This window comes from Lynx canadensis, chromosome B1 (genome assembly GCF_007474595.2).
Source record: "Lynx canadensis isolate LIC74 chromosome B1, mLynCan4.pri.v2, whole genome shotgun sequence".
Classification (NCBI taxonomy): Eukaryota; Metazoa; Chordata; class Mammalia; order Carnivora; family Felidae; genus Lynx; species Lynx canadensis.
In genome coordinates, this window is record NC_044306.2 from 165,258,945 (window position 1) to 165,272,714 (window position 13,770).

Below are 13,770 nucleotides of genomic sequence, written 5' to 3' on the forward strand. Positions count from 1 at the left end.
CACAAGCAACACTGGCAGAACAGACTTCCCACAGTTAGTCATAGAGAGAAGGCCACACTGAAAACAGTAGGAGGGGCAGAGATGTGGTCGGGAACCAAACTGGCAGGGGGACCATGGGCATGGAGAAGGGAGAGAAGCCAGCCCCCACGAGGTACCCCAGGCATGGGGGGATTGCACCGGGAAGATGAGTCCTCATAACATTTGGCTTTGAAAACCAGTGGGGCTTAATTATGAGAGTTTTTAAAAAAATAATCAATGGGGCTTAATTACAGGTAATTTTTTTTTTTTTTAGTGTTTATTTAGGAGAGAGAGTGAGTGAGAGACAGAGAGAGAGAGAGAGAGCACAAGCGGGAGGGGCAGAGAGAGAGGGAGAGAGAGAATCCCAAGCAGGCTCCACATTCAGCATGGAGCCTGATGTGGGGCTTGATCTCGCGACCATGAGTTCATGACCTGAGCTGAAATCAAGAGTCAGATGCTTAACCGACAGAGCCACCCAGGTGCCCCTTACCTCCAGGTACTTTAAAAGTCAGCAGGCTTGGCTCTGGGAGAGCCAGAGGGCAATAGGAAACCGAGCCCCGGTCCTTAAGTCAAGAGCGTAATAAACAACTCCATTGGGCTTTGAAAAGCGCTTGGGGTCTACATGAAAAAGATTTGCTAATCTCAGAATGCATGCCGGAGGGGCAGGGATCTTTCGGAGACTTCTCTAAGAACAAAAGAGCTGGTAGGTACCGTTTCTCTGCCCCCGTCTCTGCCCCGGATAGCTGGACACGTGCACGAACCACTCCACTCCACCTACCCCGTTACCAGCATGCATCCCACCGCTGCATTTTCCTATGGCTCCACCCCAACCAACCCCTCCTACTCAGCAGGAGTCCCTTCAAAGTGGCTCCTGCTGCATTTTACCCTGTAAGCAGCCCTGGCAGGGACCAGGAAACCCCGAAGTGACTCTTTCCCTGGGGAGAGGGGAGGGTAACCACACACACCAGTTTGACTGGGGTCTCAGCAGCTGCACCTTATAACGGGCAGTGCAGAGGGAGTGCCCTGCCAGTCAGTGCACCTGCAGCCCCGGCAGGTGGACTGGAGCAGACAACTCAGCTGACTGCTGTCTCTACCTGCCAACAAAAACCTCCCAGGGGCAGCACAAGGAGAAAGCCCTGCAGTTCAGGGTCACTGCATCCCGGACAAATGGGTTGGGGGAAGGCATCTGATCAGACTGCTGACACCACCCAACTGCAAACCCACGGCAGCCCCAGACTGGCTCCTTAATCTGATGGGGTTCAAACCCTCCCCATGGCAGGCAGAGTGGCCCATTGCAGCCGACCGGACTGAAGACAGATGAGGCTCAGCCACAGCCGTAGGGCAAACACAATCCGGGAGACAACCCTGGAGTGCTTGGGTGTGTTGAATGGGGAACAGTGCGCTACAGGGCACCGCAGGGCCTCTTCCTCACATCAGGCTACTACTTTCAAGATTGGGATACGAAGCGGAATTCCCTAATGTATAGAATCACACACAGAGAATTAGACAAAATGAGGAGACAGAGGATTATGTCCCAACTGAAAGCCCGAGACAAAATCACAGCAAAAGAGCTAAATGAAATGAGAATAAGCAGTATTACTGATAGGAAATTTAAAGTCACCCTCATAAAGGGGCACCTGGGTGGCTCAGATGGTGGAGCCTCCATCCGACTCTTGGTTTCAGCTCAGGTCACGATCTCACGGTTCGTGGGTTTGAGCCCTGCATCTGGCCCTGCACTGCCAGGGCAGAGCCCGCTTGGGATTCTCTCTCTCTCCCTATCTTTCTGCACCTCCCCTGTTTGTGCTCTCTCTGTCTCTCTCAAAATAAATGAGTAAAACTTAAAAAAATTTTCTTTAAGGGGGCACCTGGGTGGCTCAGTCGGTTGAGCAACCGACTTTGGCTCAGGTCATGATCTCACAGTTTGAGAGTTCGAGGCCCGTGTCGGGCTCTGTGCTGACAGCTCAGAGCCTGGAGCCTGCTTCTGATTCTGTGTCTCCCTCTCTCTCTGCTCCTCCCCCACTCATGCTCTGTCTCTCTCTGTCTCAGAAATAAACAAACATAAAAAAAATTTTTTTTAAAGCTATGACCATAAAGATATTTACTGGACATAAAGGGTGAAGGATCTCAGTGAGATCTTCAACAAAGAGATAGAAAATATAAAAAGGAACCAATCAGAGAAAACAAACTTGTTAACTGAAATTAAAAATACACTAGATGGGGGCGCCTTGGTGGTTCGGTTGTTTAAGCTCTGACTTTGTCTCAGGTCATGATCTCACCATTCGTGGGTTCAAGCCCCGGGTTCGCTGTGCTGACAGCTCAGAGCCTGGAGCCTGCTTCAGATTCTGTGTCTCCCTCTCTCTCTCTCTGCCCCACTTATGTGCATTCTCTCTCAAAAATAAATAAACATCAAAAACAAAAATACACCAGATGGAATCAGTAGTAGACTAGAGGAGGCAGAAGAATGAATCAGAAACCTGGAACGTAGAGTAATGGAAAACAGCCAAGCTGAAGAGCAAAAAGAAAAAAAGAATAAAAAAAAATCATAATAGATTAAGGGAACTCAGCAACCTCACCAAAAGCAATAGCATTCACATCATAGGGACCTCAGAAGGAGAAGAGGAAGAAAAGAGTGCAGAGATAAGATATGATAAGACAAGATACGTTTCCCAAACAAAAGTTTAAAAAGTTCATCACCACCTACTTACAAGAAACATTAAAGGGAATTCTCTGAGTGGAAAGAAAAGGCCATAATTAGGAATAAGAAAACTATGAAGAAATTTTTTGCAGGTAAATACAAACATAATAAAAGTAGTCAATTAATCACTTAGAAAATCAATATGGAGGGGCACCTGGGTGGCTCAGTCGGTTAAGCGTCTGACTTCGGCTCAGGTCACGATCTCACTGTCCGTGGGTTCGAGCCCTGCATCGGGCTCTGTGCTGACTGCTCAGAGCCTGGAGCCTGCTTCAGATTCTGTGTCTCCCTCTCTCTCTGACCCTCCCCCATTCATGCTCTGTCTCTCTCTGTCTCAAAAATAAATAAATGTTAAAAAAAAAAATAAATTTTAAAAAGAAAATCAATACGGAGGTAAAAGCACAAAAGAAGTAAAATCAATTATATCTATAAAAATTAGTCCAGGATTCACAAAATAAAAGAATTTTAAATATGACACCATATTCTTATGATGTGAGATGGGGGGAGGTAAAAATATAGTGCTTTTAGAATGGGTTCAAACTTAAGGGACCATTAACTTAATATAGACTGCTATATGCATCAGATTTTACATATGAGCCTAATGGTAACCACAAATCAAAAACTTATAATAGATGTGCAAAAAAATAAAGAGAAAGGAATCTAAGCATATCACGAAAGAAAGCAGTAAAACCACAAGGGAAGAGAGCAAAAAAAGAAAGGAACAGAAAAGAATTACAAAATCAACTAGAAAATAAGTAACAAAATGCCAATAAGTACATACCTATAAATAATTACTTAGAAATGTAAATGGACTAGGGCCCCTGGGTGGCTCAGTCAGTTGAGTGTCTGACTTGGCTCAGGTCATGATCTCACAGTTCGTGGGTTCGAGCCCCTCATGGGGCTCTGTGCTGACAGCTCAGAGCCTGGAGTCTGCTTTGGATTCTGTGTCTCCCTCTCTCTCTGCCCCTCTCCTGCTTATGCTCTGTTTCTCTCTTTCTCTCAAAAATAAATAAATGTTAAAAAAAATTAAAAAAAAAACCCAAATCTTTGGCATATAGGGCTGCCTGAGTGGCTGAGTCAGTTAAGCATTTGACTTTGGCTCAGGTCATGATCTCACAGTTTGTGAGTTCAAGTCCCATGTCGGGCTCTGTGCTGAGAGTTCAGAGCCTGGAGCCTTCTTCAGATTCTGTGCTTCCCTCTCTTTCTGCCTCTCCCCCACTTGCACTCTGCCTCTCAAAAATAAATAAACAATAAAAAAATTTTCAAAATCTTTGGCATACAACAGAAGCTGTTCCAAGATGGAATAGTACGGTAATACAACCCTACCAAGAAGCAAGAAAAAAATCTCAAATAAACAACTTAACCTCACTCCTATAGGAGCTAGAAAAAGAAGAAAAAGCCAAAAGCCATTAGACAGAAGGAAATAATAAGGATTAGAGCAGAAATAAATGAAATGGAGACTAAAAAACAATAGAACAGATCATGTAACCAGGAGCTGGTTCTTTGAAAAGATAAACAAAATTGATAAACTTTTAGCCACACTTAAAAAAAAAAGAAGAGAAAGGACTCAAATACATAAAATCAGAAATGAAGGAGGAGAAATAGCAACTGATACCACAGAAATACAAAGGATTACAAGATAATATTAAAAATTATATGCCAACAACTTGGACAACCTAGAAGAAATGGATAAATTCCTAGAAACACATAACTTTCCAAAAACGAATCAAGAAGAAATAGAAAATTTGAACAGACTTATTACTAGCAATGAAATCAAATCAGTAATCAAAAAAACTCCCAAACAGAAGTCCAGGACCAGATGGCTTCACAAGTGAATTCTACCAAAAATTTAAAGAAGAGTTAATACCATTCTCCTCAAACTAATCAAAAAAATAGAAGAGGAAGGAAATTTCCAAATTCATTCTATGAGGCCGGTATTACCCTGATACCAAAACCAGATTAAGACACTACCAAAAAAGAAAACTATCTCTGATGAATATAGATGTAAAAATCCTCAATGAAATATTAGCAGACAGAATCTAGTATATTAAAAAAAAAAAGCATTCATCATGGTCAAGTGGGATTTATTCCAGGGATGCAAGTGTGGTTCAATACCCACAAATCAATGTGCTACATCACATGAATAAGAAAAAGGATAAAAACCATATAATAATCTCAATAGATACAGAAAAAGCAATTAACAGAGTTTAATATCAATTCATGATAAGAACTCTCAACAGAATATGTTTAGAGGGAACATAGCTCAACGTAATAAAGGCCATATATGAAAAATCACAGCTAAAATCATGATCAATGGAAAAAAAAAATGGAGAGCTTTTTCTCTAAGACCAGAAACAAGACAAGGATGTCCACTCTCACTACTTTTAATCAACATAGTACTAGAAGTCCTAGACACAGCAATCAGATACGAAAAAGAAATGAAAAGCATCCACATTGGTAAGGAAGAAGTAAAATTTTCACCATTTACAGATGACATGATACTATATATAGAAAACCCTAAAGACTCCACCAAAGAACTACTAAAACTGGTAAATGAATTCAATAATGTCACACGATCCAAAATTAATATATAGAAATCCATTGCATTTCTATACCCTAATAATGAAAGAGCAGAAAGAGAAATTAAGAAAACAATCCCATGGGGCGCCTGGGTGGCGCAGTCGGTTAAGCGTCCGACTTCAGCCAGGTCACGATCTCGCGGTCCGTGAGTTCGAGCCCCGCGTCGGGCTCTGGGCTGATGGCTCGGAGCCTGGAGCCTGTTTCCGATTCTGTGTCTCCCTCTCTCTCTGCCCCTCCCCCGTTCATGCTCTGTCTCTCTCTGTCCCAAAAATAAATAAACGTTGAAAAAAAAAATTTTTTTTTTAAAAGAAAACAATCCCATTTACAAATGCACCTAAAATAATAAAATATGTAGGAATAAACTTAACCAAGGAGATGGAATATCTGTGCTCTAAAAACTATAAAACATTGATGAAAGAAATTGAAGATGACCAAACAAATGGAAAAATATTCCATGTTCACGGAATGGAAGAATTAATATTGCTAAAATGTTCATACATTTAATGCAATCCCTATCAAAATACTAAGCATTTTTCACAGAACTAGCATAATCTTCAAATTTGTATAGAACCATAAAAGACCATGAATAGCCAAAACAATCTTGAAAAAGAACAAAGCTGGAGGTATCACAACCCCAGATTTCAAGATATACGACAAGGCTATGTTAATCAAAACTGTATGGTACCCACACAAAAACAGACACATGGATCAGTAGGACAGAACAGAGTCCAGAAATAAAACCCATATTAATCTATGAAAATAGAGGAAGAACATACAATAGTAAAAAGACAGTCTCTTCAACAATTGGTGTTGGGAAAACTGGACAGCTACATGCAAAATAATAGAGCTGGATCACTTTCTTACACAAGACATAAAAATAAACTCAAAATGCATTAACTAAATGTGAGACCTGAAACCATAACATTCTTAGAAGAGAACATAGGCAGTAATTTATTTGACATCAGCCATAGAAATGTTTTTCTAGATATGTCTCTTCCGGCAAGAGAAACAAAAGCAAAATTAAACTATTGGGATTACACCGAAATAAAAGGGTTCTGCACAGTGAAGGAAACCATTAACAAAACCAAAAGGCAACCTACCGAATGGGAGAAGATATTTGCAAATGATATATCTGATAAGTTGTTAATATCCCAAAATATATAAAGAACTCATACAACTCAACACCAAAAAACCCCAAATAATCCAATTAAAATTTGGGCAGGGGACCTGAACAGATTTTTTTCCAAAGAGAAGGTACAGATGGCCAACAGATACTCAACATCACCAATCAGCAGGGAAATGCAAATTCAAACCACAAGGAGATATCACTTTATACCTGCCAGACTGGCTACAATAAAAAACACACGGAATAACAAGTGTTGTCAAAGATGTGGAGGAAAAGGAGCCCTCCTGCACTGTTGGTGGAATGCAAACTGGTATAGCCACTGTGGAAAACAGTGTGGAGTCTCCTCAAAAAATTAAAAATAGAATTACTATATGGCCCAGTAATTCCATGTTGGTATTTACCCAAAGAAAATAAAAATACTAATTTGAAAGATATAGGCATCCCTATATTTATTGCAGCATTATTTACAATAACCAGGATATGGAAACAACTGGAGCCAACCGATGAATGGATAAAGAAGATGTGCTATGGGGCGCCTGGGTGGCGCAGTCGGTTAGGCGTCCGACTTCAGCCCGGTCACGATCTCGCGGTCCGTGAGTTCGAGCCCCGCATCAGGCTCTGGGCTGACGGCTCAGAGCCTGGAGCCTGTTTCCGATTCTGTGTCTCCCTCTCTCTCTGCCCCTCCCCCGTTCATGCTCTGTCTCTCTCTGTCCCAAAAATAAATAAAAACGTTGAAAAAAAAATAAAAAAAAAAAACTGTGTTAAAAAAAAAAAAGATGTGCTATATATAAACTATGGAATATTACTTGGCCATAAACAAGAATAAAAGCTTGCCAGGTGCAATAATGTGGATGGTTCTAAAGGGGATAATGCTAAGTGAGTAAGTCAGTCAGAGAAAGACAAATATCATATGATTTCACTCATGTGGAATTAAGAAACAAAAGAAAGAAAGAAAGAAAGAAAGAAAGAAAGAAAGAAAGAAAGAAAGAAAGAAAGAAAGAAAGACAAAAAAAGACTTAAATACAGAGAACAAACTGGTGGTTGCCAGAAGGGATGTGGGTGGGGGGATGGGTGAAATAGAGGATTAAAAGTATGCTTATCACGATGGACACTGAGAAATGTAGAGAATTGTTGAATCATTATATTGTACACCTGAAACTAATATAACACTGTATGTTAATTATACGTGAATAAAAAAAATAAAATAAAGAAAGATTTGAGCGACTTGAAAAAACCCACTAAATAATAGTGTAATAAATATCCTTATATTCACATTTACACAAACAAATGTGCAGGTATATCTGTAAGATAATTCTTAGAAGTGGGGTTAATGAATCTAAAGTCCATTAAATTTTGTTAAGTGTTAAACATTGCTCTCTAAAGACTCTCATCAGTAATGCTTTCATTCAATATTTGAGTGCCTACAATGTGTCAGGTACTATTCTAGGCACTTGCGACATAATGACAAATCAAAGATCTCTGTTCCTGTGAAACTTATATGTGTGTGTGTGTGTGTGTGTGTGTGTGTGTGAGAGAGAGAGAGAGAGAGAGAGAGAAAGAGAGAGGCAGAAACAGTGATGGAGGGAGGGAAGGAGAGATAGGAGAGAGAGAGTCATCAAGAGTGACTGCAAAGTTTTCAGCCTGTTGCCATCAGCCAAGAAAGATGGAACGGGTTTGCAAATTTGGAAGTTGGGTTTTGCACACGTATACCCTGGGAGGTCCATGGATGTCCAAGTAAAGATGCTGATTCAGCAGTTGCATATGGGAAAATGGGTCTGAATTCCAGACGTGTAATAGATGAATTCTAAGCCATGAATCACTGAGTGAGTGTAGACAAGTAGGCCAAGGACTGGGCCCTGGGACACACTGAATTAATAGCTGCAAGGATAGAGTTGAGAAACTCCTGGTGAAACTGATTAAAACTCATTAACAAGATAAGAATCATGAGAAACTACTGAAAACTATATATGCTTATTTATCCAGGATACACATAGAACTACACATTATTAGGAGGAGGAGACAACTCAACAGAAAATCAGGCAAGCTATTTGAACAGACTTCAACAAGAGAATATCCAAATTGTTAAAAAGATATGAAAATGTACTCAACCATTATAAGTTATCAAGGAGGGGTACCTGGGTGGCTCGGTCGGCCGAACATCCGACTCGTCATTTCAGCTCAGGTCACGATCCTAGGGTCGTGGGATTGAGCTCTGAGTTGGGCTCCACACCGAGCGCAGAGCCTGCCTAAGATTCTTTCTCTCTCTCTCTCTCTCTCTCTCCCCCTGTCCCTCTCCCCAGCTCACGTGCTCTCTCTCTCTAAAAATAAATAAATAAATGAATAAATAAATAAATAGTTATCTAGGAAATGAAAATTAAACTCACAAAGGCACCACAACTCAGAAGGTCTAAAATAAACAGAACTGTCAACAGCAAACATTGGCAAGGATGTGACGCAATATTCATACACTGCAGCAGGAATGTAGACTGGTACAAGGACTTTGGAAAACAGGTCAGTGCACACACCATTTTCCCCAGCAGTTTCACTTTTATGTGTATACCTAGCAGAAATGCATGCATGTATACCAGAAAGGTCATAGCAGCATTATTTTGGCCTCCCTGATTTTCTCCATTATTTTTGTTTTCAGTTTCACTGATTTCTGCTCTCTGCTCTTTCCTTCTGCTTCTTTTTCTAGTTTAAGGCAGAAGCTTAGATCGCTGATTTAGATCACTTTCTGTTACGCGTGTCCTACTGCTGCTGTAACCAGCTGCCACAAATTTAGTGGCTTCAAATACCATGAATGTATTATTTCACAGTTCTGGAGGCCAAAAGTCTGAAATTTTCTCACCGGGTTAAAACCAAGGCATTGGCAGGGCTTTATTCCTTCTGGAGCCTCAAGGGAGAAGCCATTTCCTTGCCTTTTCTAGCTTCTGGAGACGGCCTGCCTCCCACGGCTCATGGCCACCTTCCTCCAGCAATGCTAGGATGAGTCCTTCTCAGGCTCCGATCTCTCTGCTCCTCCCTCTTTTGCTTTTCCTCCTCCACGTGTAAGGACCTTGTGACATCATTGGACACACCTGGATAATCTCAGATGATTAGCAAACTGAATTCCTTCTGCAACTTTAATTCTCTTTTGCGCCACGTAAACATATTCACGGGTTCCAGGGATTAGGGTGTGGACATCTTGGAGGGCCTTTATTCTGCCAAACACATTTTCCGCCCTAATTTATAAGCACTTAATACTATAAACCTCCTAGAAGTTACTTTAGCTGTTTCCCTCAAATTTCAACGTTTTGTACCTACATCTTCATTCAACTAAAAATATTTTCTAATCTCTAATAAATGTTTTAGAATGTCCAAATTGTTGTATTTTCCAGATATCTATCTTGCCATAATTGATTTCTGCTGTAATTTTCATTCAGCGAATAAAATTTGTTCTTTTTGTTTTATGACCTGGCATATAATGTTTTGGTGACTATTCCATATGTACTTAAAACGAATTTTATACTGTTATTGGACTGAGTTTTCTTTAAGTGTCAGTTCAGTCAAGTTGATTGATAGTGTCCAAGTCTTCCATATCCTAATTTTGTCTACTTGTTCTATCAGTTGTGATTGTGGATTTATCTTTCTCCTTTCAGCTCTACCAGTTTTTGTTCCATGAATTTGCAGATCTGTTATTAGGAGCACACATCCTTTTAAATTTTTTGTTTTACATTTATTTATTTATGAAAGACAGAGACAGAGCGCAAGTGGGAAAGGGTCAGAGAGAGAGGGAGACATAGAATCAGAAGCAGGCTCCAGGCTCTGGCTGTCAGCACAGAGCCTGATGCGGGGCTCGAACTCATGAACCGTGAGATCATGACCTGAGCTGAAGTTGGACACCCTGCCAACTGAGCCACCCAGGCGCCCTGGATACTGTCTTTTTAAATGCAACCTGTCTCTTTTAATTTGGTGTGTTTAGGCCATTTACATTTCATGAAATTATTGGTACGGCTGGATTTAGATCTACTATTTTAATATTTGTGTTCTGTTTGTCCTCTGTTTTTGTTCTTCTATTCTGCCTTCTTTTGGATTATTTGAATATATTTACTATTACAACTTATCTATTCTTTCTTTCAATTGCAGTTGCAATATACACATGCTAGGAATTACAATCTACATACCTAAACTTTTTGCCTATTTAGAGTTAATATTTTACTATTACAAGTAAAATATAGAAGCCTCACAACTATATATATATATATATATATATATATATCCCCTTATTCTTCTTATAATTATCATATGTATTGTTCCTAAATGCACTGAAAGTTTCTCTTGACAATGTTATAGTTTTTGCTTTTAAGTCATAATATTTTAAGGAACTTAGAAAAATTGTCTTTTCTATGTACCCATATCCATATATTTAACATGTATGTTGTTTTTCCTTCATTCTCGCCATTCTAAGTTTCACTCTGGCATCATTTATTTATTTACTTAGTTATTATTTTACTTTTTATTTAAATTCTAGGTAGTTAACATACACTGCAATTTTGGTTTCAGGAGTAGAATTCAGTGATTCATCACTTACAACACCCAGTGCTCATCACAAGTGCCCTCCTTAATGCCCAAGACTCATTTAGCCCACCCCCACCCACCTCTCTCTATCAACCCTCTGTTCTCTATCATTAAGAGTCTCTTGTGGTTTGTTTCCCTCTTTTCTCTTTTTCCTCCCTCCCATATGTTCATCTGTTTTGTTTCTAAATTCCACATATTACTGAAATCATATGATGTTTGTCTTTCTCTGATTGACTTATTTTGCTTAACATAATACATTCTAGCTCCATCCGTGTTATTGCAAATGGCAAGATTTTATTCTTCTTGTTGGCAGAGTAACATCCCATTACACACAGACACACACACACACACACACACACACACACACACACACACCCCACATCTTCTTTTTTTTTTTTTTTTTTTTTTTAAATTTTTTTTTCAACGTTTATTTATTGTTGGGACAGAGAGAGACAGAGCATGAACGGGGGAGGGGCAGAGAGAGAGGGAGACACAGAATCGGAAACAGGCTCCAGGCTCTGAGCCATCAGCCCAGAGCCAGACGCGGGGCTCGAACTCACGGACCGCGAGATCGTGACCTGGCTGAAGTCGGAGGCTTAACCGACTGCGCCACCCAGGCGCCCCCCCACATCTTCTTTATCCATTCATCAGTCAATGGACGTTTGGTCTCTCTCCATAGTTTGGCTATTGTTGATAGCGCTGCTATAAACATTGGGGTGCATGTGCCCCTTCGAATCTGTATTTTTGTATTCTTTGGATAAATACCTAATAGCGCAATTGCTGGATCATAGGGTAGTTCTATTTTTAACTTTTTGAGGAACCTCCATACTGTTTTCCAGAGCGGCTGCACCAGTTTGCATTCCCACCAGCGGTGCAAGAGGGTTCCCCTTTCTCTGCATCCTCGCCAACACCTGTTCTCTCTTGTGTTGTTAATTTAAGCCATTTGACAGGTGCGAGGTGGTATCTCATTGGGGTTTTGATTTGTATTTCCCTGATGATGAGTGATGTCGATCATCTTTTCATGGCATCATTTCCTTTAAGCCTGTACACAAAAAATTCTTCGTTTTCCATTATCTGAAAATGTCTTTATTTTACCTTGATTCTTTAAGGAAATTTTCAGTAGATGGAAAATTGAGTTGATAATTCTTTTTTTTTCCCAGCTCTTTACAGATACTGTTCACTATCTTCTTGCCTCCAGGGTTTCTGATCAGAAATCTGATCAATTGAATTCTGGTTCCACTACATATATTGTGTTTTATCTCGATGCTTTCAATATTTATTTTAATCGCTGGTTTTCAGCAGTTTATTTATGATGTGACTGGGTATGTGTTTGAGTTTATCCTGTTTTCCTTAAGTTAAACAGTTTATTTTTAAAAAGATTTTATTTTTAGGTAATCTCTACACTCAGCGTGGGGCTTGAACTTACAACCCTGAGATCAAGAGTGGCACACTCCACGGACCACGCCAGCCAGGCACCCCTGAGTCGAAGTTTAATTGTGATGTGTCTGGGTGTGGTTTTCTTTGAGTTTATCCAGTTATCAACACATATCGGTATGGCTCACTGAGATTCTTGAATCTGTAAATTTATGCCTATCAAATTTGGGGATTTTAACCATTATGTCTTCAAATAAGTTTTCTGTGTCTATTTCTTTCTCCGTTTTTTTCTGGGAGCAACATTGGTGTGCTGGAACCAGCTTGTTGATTCTGCACATCTCTTCCCAACTCCATGTTCAGTGATACCATGTTGACAGCTTGAAAATGGCCATGATGGGGATATTTACACCTGGACATTGGAGACTTATTTCTTTTTTTCGAGAACCAGTTTACTACTGGACTCCAATGACACAAATGTTAGACCTTTTGATGTTGGTTTTCAGGTTTCTGGGGCTCAGGTCTTTTTTTTTTTTTTTTTTTGGTTCTTTGTTACTGTTCTCAATTAGATAAATTCCACTGATTTCTCTTCAATATCACTGACCCTTCTGTCATCCTCAGCCAGTTATTGAACCCATCTAACAAATTTTAAAAGTTTCGGGTATTTTTTCAGTTCTAAACTTTCCATTTGGTTCTTTAAAAAAAAAATACTACTCTCTTGAGAACTTCCTCAGTTCCATTCATCGCAAGTGTTTTCCTTTATCTCATGTTATAACAGCTGCTTAGAGTCTGAGTTCTAATATCTGGATCATTTTGTGTTGACATTTGTTGTCCTTCCTGAGAATTGATCACACTTTTCTGGTGCTTTATATGTTGAGTAACTTTAGAGTATAAGCTGGGCATTTTTAATATTATAGATGCTAGGTCCTGCTAAAATATTTGGAGCAATGTTGATTTTTAACAATCAACCCAAATAGCAAATTCTGATACAACTTCTGGAAGCTGTGATTCCAATGTCAGTTCAATTTACAAAGGCTGTTATGCTATCTGTATTGGATGGATCTCACACGTGAACTATGAGTTGTTAGTCTGTGTCATATTCTGTGCTTCAAACTGTAGTTCAGTTCCCAAAGACTTTGCTGTGCTGCTTGGGGTCTGAGCATGTGTAGCTCAAGGCTAAGCATGGAGCTCGTGCCAATCACAACAGCGTAAGAGGAGTCTCTTCCCTAGCTCTCTTCTCTGTGGTTTCCCCCTTGCCCACAGGGCCCCTCTGCTCTGTCCTTTGACCAGATAGACAGAGCTTCTCTTGGAATTTCAGTTCCATCACTCTTACTGCACAGTTTCCACAGCTCAGGCCACATTCTGGACAAAGAGAGTAAATGAAGAAAAATGAGGATTATCCTCATTCTTCAGACTGTGAGTGTTC